Source organism: Amblyomma americanum, chromosome 9 (assembly GCF_052857255.1).
Source record: "Amblyomma americanum isolate KBUSLIRL-KWMA chromosome 9, ASM5285725v1, whole genome shotgun sequence".
In the NCBI taxonomy this organism is placed as follows: Eukaryota; Metazoa; Arthropoda; class Arachnida; order Ixodida; family Ixodidae; genus Amblyomma; species Amblyomma americanum.
Window position 1 is genome coordinate 88,044,124 of NC_135505.1, and position 7,681 is coordinate 88,051,804.

Below are 7,681 nucleotides of genomic sequence, written 5' to 3' on the forward strand. Positions count from 1 at the left end.
GATTTCTCTTTAATAATAAAACAATCTGAACAGGGTTCTATTTCTATACGCCTACTCGAAAGAACTTGAGGTACGCGAAGTTGAAGCAGGATATTTCGCAAGGTCCTCGCATACATTAAATATATTCACCGAGGACACTTGATACTGTCGCAGGAAAAAGAATTTCCTAATTTTGATCTGACTGTGGTCAGTGACTGATTTCCTAGCTGCGATATATGACTTTAACTAGGGCGATAACACTGTACTGGACATCTGGTTCCTAAAGAAAACAACAGAAACTATAGGGAAGAAGTTAGTGAATAGACACTTGTATTGCTATGAATCGCCTGTTCTCTATATTTGTCTGCAGCCTTGCGCTAAGGGGCTCGTTTTTCTGAGCTCTTTTTTCACTCTGCGGTCCTCCATTTTCCTCACGACATTCTTTTGGAGTCCGCTAAGAGACGGACAATAACTCTCTTCTGTTCTTATAACTGCTATACTCCGGTATTTCAGATCCGATCTGCCGTGGCTTTAGAAATTCTGTGGGAACGAAGTACATGATTTCCGAAACTAACGCGAATTGAATTCACACATAAAACCGAATGGATGCGAGTTGTGGTTTCAAGGACGGTTTTTAACAAGAATTCTTGTGATTACCAAATGCCACGTAAAACATAAGTCGCGTCTTCGCGGGTGGATCCCTCTCAAAGCCCTCATGATACACATCATCATCGCCACTTCAGGTAAACGGCTCTCTTAATGAACTCCAAATGTTCGAGTTATACGCCAATGGGGTTCTTATCATTTCCATGAACCGCTTCAGCTCACCACTTCAAAAGGTTTCAGCCACCTCCGAAAACATGTCCCATTCATTAGAATGCACTTCGCTGAGGTAGAAACATCCCCCTTTTTCACATGAATGTACAACGATTGCAAGGCATATTTAAGTAACTATTATTTAACAGATGTTGACCTCAGCAGGACACATGGCCCACTCAAGAGGAACCAGTTCAAATACTTAGTCGCTCTGCACTGAACGCGCGACAATCAACCGGTCGTAAATGGTTCGAGGTGAAGCACTGAGGAGCGGGAATGCAGTGCTATATAAATGCTAATGCGACGTCGCATGGACAAGGCGCTTTCTTAAGATGCAGGCGGATGAAATGCAAACCGATTCCTTCAAGCTGTCAGGGCTGATTTCTTAAGGCCAGACGTTCTGAAAGGCTCGACATCTATGAATGTTAGAAAGCTTCAAGCACTGTTCCAAGCATTTTCCACCAAGCCTAAGGAAGCAGCTTATACATAAACGTTCCTGGCATTTGAAGCATGTTTGTTTTGAGAGAAGTGAAAATATTTTATCAGTATCCAAATGCTGATCTTCTCTGAGATCTACGTTCGACATTTCTTTCTTAGAGTTCGACACCATTGCGTAAGCGTTCGAAATTTCAAGTGATATTTACCAAAAGGTTGATATCTGATGCATGTGCAAGTGGTATGGTATGCAATACCTAATTTCCTTTGGAAGTGAAATGGCACGAAGTGCAGAACAAGAGAGAAGAGACTTCTTTCTCTGCGGAAGGCGGGTGGGGGGGGGGGGGGGGGGGGGGGGTGCAGCTGTAGCATTTATAAAACCATGGAGTTTGGACGTCATAGCACAACAGCAAACTCACAAATTCCCGTATGACAGGTGTGCCTAGGCGTGAACTGAGCTAATCACAAAGCAGGAAGAAACAGTTTAAATATCCCCGCCAAAACCACTTCACAACTTCCGCTGTAAATATCGCCAACGGCGGGCAGACTTCTAAGTCGGAATACCTGTCATTTTAATGGTATGTTCTAAGGTTAAGCCATGCAAGCCTTACAGCGTCCACTCGATAAAGGCACGGCCACTTTCTGCCGTCTAAAAGAGAAGGCCTCACACTATTCCTACCCAGTTATTCTGGATAAAAGCATTGATGAACGGTAAAGATTTAGTGAACGCAATTTTTTTATTATATTATAAGATACTTTATAAGAATCAATTATTCCACAATCTTCCCTCGGCATTCTTGCATTTTTCTTGCTATTAACGTTTTTATATCGTGAAAAACCCTCCCCTTTGCTTTTATATTGTTACTGCTTGATGACAGCGCTGGAAAAACTTTAAAAGAAAGATTTTGCTTCGCTTCAAAAGACTAGACGATTGCCTTTAATATTTTCCAAACAGCATCGTGCAATATTCCAGTGTTCGAAGTGTTTGTCCAAGATTGCTGGATTTGGAACACCTCTAAATCTAACAAGAAAAGAAAGGAAATGGCCTAAATCTAAAATGAAGTCAACAGATGAAATTTTAGAGAAAAACTACTTTTTTAATAATGAACATATTCCCGCTGTACGTGGCAGAATGCCCGAAGCTAGGCTTAGCCTTCATAGCATTCGGCTTTTCAGCACAAATTCGCGTAATGGAATTCCATAGCCGGCGGCTGCATTTAGCCGGAGTAAATATGCCAGAACTGCACTGTACTTTGCGATGATTGCGCAGGTTAAAGAAAACCAGGTGATCTCACTAAATTAGCAGCCTTCCAGTTCGGCGTCTATAACGTCCCAAATGCAACGCTGGGGCGAACCATTATACGACTACCCAAAAAGACGAAACAGGTCAACAGATAGAGATGAATGGAATACTGCCTGCAAAGCAAAACCAATGCAGTCGCCAGAAGCAGCCAATTAATTGTTGGAGTTCATCCAGTCTCCACGACTCGAAAGCGCTGACTGAGTTCCTGCGAGCGGCTCGAGTAGATTACAGCTTCAATCCCAAAGTTGGGCGAACTTTCTAAAATTAAAGCGGATAGAGAGAGATTGAAAGATTTTTCACAAGGTCCGCTGTCGAACAGTCGTTTTCATTTTCTTTGGATTTAATCGCCGATTAAAAGAGGCGCATTTTGAAGACACACTCCAGATTGCTTTGGTGGAGCAGAAATCCGATTACGTTTAGCTCCAACCGATGGTTTTGTCCGGGCTCCTTTTTCTTGTATTTGCGATTAAAGTCACTGTTTTTGTTCTAACACGTTTCAAAGAGAGATCTGACGGGTGCTCAGAAACACTGACAAGAGATTCGCTCACTTTGCAAGAATACCGAAAACAAAAGATAAATGGAACTCCCGTTATTTCGGGTGATGGTGCAAGGGGCGATGAAAAACAGGCCAAGGTCGATAACACTTCTAGGCTTTATTAGTAATTAGCCCCCGTACACTATTTAGAGCGCCAGATTGTAGCCTGCGGTGTTCTCTGCAGGTGACCCACCGTCAACCCATTAGCCACTAATTGGCCTCAGAGCAATGCGCTAAGAATGTTGCTGTCGAAATGTAAGCAGATTTTGACTCACTGCATACGACGTGAGACACTGTACAAATCAGGTGTCTTTGCGACGACAGATACGACAATGGAGGCTTTGCAAAAGCAGTAAAAAGAAAACAGCACGCGTCAACCGCTTGCAGCATTGCATTGTTTACCATTAGTTACGTATCCAAGAAGGTAACAAGAAATACCTGCCCTCTTCCTTGTACTCCTTCTTAACCACTCCTCACGTATGTGGATCATTCAGTCAGGACGATGTTTATTTCGTTGCGACCTGTCAGGCACTACGACTGGCCTATTCCTTTCTACTAGAGGTCTCGGGAGTTCACATGCGCTTTATCAATAATACTAGTATGCAAATGACCTGTGCACTTGTTATTGGCTGTGCTGTTGCACGATCACGAGCTGCGCATCAAGCCCATGCTCACCTTGACTGCCACGTTGTGTGGTATTTTTAATGTCTCAGAGCTACGCATAGGCTACGGAAGACGCCGTATTTGAAGGCTTCTGATTAATTTTTACCACCTGGGATATACATGTGGTGGGGGAATTTGGATAGTAGTCACCAATAAGAGAATGCCTCTCAATATCAGTACCTAGGCGTTGTGGAGCTGAGAGAGTATCCAGAACAGAGACTAACAACGGGCATCGAAACGAGACTGCAGATTAACTTTTTTTGGTGCTGCTCCTTAGTTGTTAAAACTGCGCCTTGCCTGTGAATGATCAGCGGCCTATTGTACTCGACAAGTGCAGGTAAACCTCACATCAGTACGTACTTAATGAATAGTATGACCGAGCGCTTTCACATATAACAGCTGATACACCTTACAAAATGATTTTTATTTCTTTTCTCGGCTTTCTTAACAAAACAAGGTCACATACCTGGCGTATGGACCGTAGAGTGCTATTCTATCCTTCTCCCTTTATTTTCATTAGCAGCTGCAACCAATAATGTCAGAATTGTAGCCAAGGAGGGAATTTCATTGACCATATTCGAAATCAAGGGCACTGATGATGTATTCCACAGAAGGGTATGCTTGGAACGCAGAGATATTCTTTATAAATGAGGCCCATGCAGTTCTTGGCCCCATGAGGGAGCAAGATTCCTCTTCTTTACAATTTATTAATAAAAATGTGCTCACACAGTTTTGTCCAAGCTTTTCACAAATGATTATCACAGCTCTTTGCATGTTCGAAGGGGTTAGTTCACTTGAATGCTGCGTTTTGGAGACGATTTGACTATTGCCGAGCTTAAAGATTCATATCAGTGATTGTAACCAATGAAGACAATGTAATTAATATAATAATCCTTAACGCCTGGCAATATAAATGCCTACGATGCATTCACGAATTCCAACATTTCATTGCTATTGGTCACTACTAAACTTATTAGCAACACAACGACTTTTAAACTCTCAATGAAAAAGCAAACTTCACACCTTCTGGGGAAAAAATTTGCTCACACTTATTCATTCCCCTAAAATTTAATATAGTGCATTTCAAAACCACTTTACTACTTGCCGGTGAAGACAGTGGGGGAATCGTAATTTGGTAGATATTGCTGGTAGGGCCAGGGTTAACAGTGAGGGAGAATTTAACATTTTTTCTACATCTATGATAAATGTGACTTCTGCGCTGCTTTCATAAATGTGTTAAAGAATATACGGTTAGCAATGGGGTGAGGTTGTTGTGTTCTTTTGCTATCGCAAATGGAAACTATAGCCACTTCTACCGCTTATAAAGTAACTGATGCGCCTCGTATTGAAGGCTTAACATTTGCTACGTACAACGCATAGATTAGAAATATGTTTCCTCAAAAAAAAATTGCTCTCAAGCGTGCATGGAAACCATAGCTCCGAGCTCTAGATTTTGCTATCAGGTTAAATGTTTTAACAATGCGGGCTTGTTGTGTTGAGGATTTGAAGACCATTTACATGCCTCATTTCAGAAGGCAGAGAAAGAACCTAATACGTTATACGCATATGAGAAGCAGGCAACGAAAATATGCAGGGACACATTTTCGTTACCGGGCCGTAAAAAGAAGCTCCACTTCAAGCCTTCAATGTTTTTTCATGGAGATGCAGAGAGGGCATGAGTGGCGGAAGGAAGCATATACGTACAGTTTCATTCTATAAAGCATACAGCCTTTCTAAAGGCTAAGGTACAAATACTATGGATGTTGGCGATATGCATTGTGTCTGTCAGGAAAAACTTTATCATTTAGTCTACTAGAGCCTTTCTCTGGAGCCAATGTGTATAGTTACAAAAAATTGTTTTTCCGAACATTCTCGAGATACCCCAGAGAAAATAAAGCAGAATTTTTATCAGTAGTATTTATTGCATTCTTGCAACAGCACGCCGAGACCATTGCTTTGGTGGAACATGATTATGTATTGTTAATTACTCAGATGAACTTTCACTTCATAAACAATATTCTATTGGTAGTGAAGATATTCACTTAACCACAGGAAAACACTGAATTGCAGCTTCCGCATATCACTTCGGTTAATGAAACAAAAGATAGAACGCAATTTGAAAGATTATGAATCTTTTCTGTTGACAGCACTAATTGATATGGCACACCGAAAAACTGGTGCCTGAATTAAACTGGAGTGCCGTGCTAGTCTATCTTAAATCGACAAATCTGATCGAGATAGAAAATAGCGAAGAGCATTTTGCAACGCCGCGTGGAGCTTCAGAACGAGGATGGCATGAAAAACTTTCAGTGAGCGCGTAGCTGCAGTTAACTTCCCACATGAAGAAGCGACATGCTAAGCTACTACTGCCGATATAGCATGGTTCGCTGGCGAGTGACATCTCTCCTAGATGGTCGTTTCGACAACGTAGTTAAGTGATACGCTGTAGCTTTTTTGCATCCATCCTCCAGATCAAACAACTTTCCTTCGATTCTCATTAAATTTGAGTGGCGCATAACCCCATCCACTGATACGTAGACCCTTCGTGTTCAGCTCATCACACCTGAAAGTAAAACATGTCACAACAACGAAGTGACGCAAGGACACGTTGCGGCCTACCTTTCGTAGTTTTCTGGAGTAGGAAGGAGGGTCCAGCGTTGTCGGTCCCCAAGATGGACGAAACGCACAGTTCCTGTCTAGGCCTCCTCAGAGCCAGGCGCAAAAGCGCTTCGCTTCGAGTGTACAACAGGTGGGCACGTTATTTTCGTTGACGACGGCACCTGTGTTCTCCACGCAGACGCACGCGCCTTCTCTCCTCCGGTTTGAACCTTCCCGTCGAGCAGGAAATGAAAGTCCTTTCGCGAAACTGACCGCTATCTCAGTTCTTCACAAGAGCCAGCAACCACCTGTAGGACCTCGGGCCGGTGCAAGCAGCGCAGCAAACCTCTCTCTTCCTTTTCCTCTACGGACAACAGACAGCCGGTTGGCTCGATTGCAGATCGTTCCTTTCTTTCTTGTCACGAAGCTAAAGAACAGCAGGACCAGGAAAAGAGTTCCGTGAACCGAAGGAAGAAACAAAGACACCGGTTCTTCCCACTATGCAGTCCTCAGCAAAGACAACGTAAACAAAACAGAAAAGAGACTATAGACCGTGCTGTGAAGCTTGGCGCGCGAGCACTTTCGGGAAAAAGAGGGAAGAGCGAAAAAGAACCCGCGCTGTGGCGGCGGATTGTGGCGACGGTGGCGTCCCACTTGTTTTCCAAAGCAGCCCCAGAAGCCGAAAAGCGTCACGTTCTCGCGAGCGCGCCTTTTGCGCGCCGTTTCCCTTTTGTACCGGCGGACGCCTTCTCTCCCTCACCGACCGACCAATCGGAAGAGTTTTGGCTTCCCTAATGGGGAAGCGGCCATTGGTCGATGGGCCGCCGCGGCCCAATCGTAGGCCGCGTATAGGGAGCACCGGGACCCCTTGGTCTTTCGTCCGCGCGCGCTCAGCTTCATGCTGCTTCCTTTCCGCGTGCGTCCAGGCTTTTGTTTAAGGACACGCGGCGTTGTGTAAAAACGGGCCTGGGCCGCCGCTGCCTCCGGGAGCGGCGTGGGCTGCATCGCTTTGGTTCGTGTTTTCGCTGGGCAGCGCATCGTTTTCGCGGCTGTGTATGGTAATTGAGCACGAACGTGAAGCTTTTTGGACTTTTCCTATATCGTATTTCTCCCACCTTCCCACTGTAAAATGAAGTTTGCGGGGAAAGCCCAACTGTGTCAGTGCGTCTCCTAGTCGCAGTCGGTCTTGCTGCATTTTCAGTGTTACTCGTCGTGGGTAGACCTGATTGAGCGGCCCGTCAATTTCAACGGTTTGTATACGTGGGTGGTTTGCAGGCTTGTTATGAATGAAAAAAAATTGAGGTAAATTTAATTTTCCGCTGACATTCAGCGAAACTTTGTCGCGGCAAAAT

General features: G+C 44.1%; 1 protein-coding gene across 1 annotated transcript in view; it reads right to left on the reverse strand.

Annotated features, from left to right (window-relative positions):
- Nucleotides 1-7,034, reverse strand: part of FMRFa (FMRFamide related propeptide) — a 169,397-nt gene extending 162,363 nt beyond the window's left edge. Inside the window, exon 1 of the mRNA XM_077638788.1 lies at nt 6,351-7,034. The gene's annotated coding sequence lies outside the window, so the exon portion shown is untranslated. The remainder of the gene's footprint in view (nt 1-6,350) is intronic.
- Nucleotides 7,035-7,681: the final 647 nt, after the last annotated feature.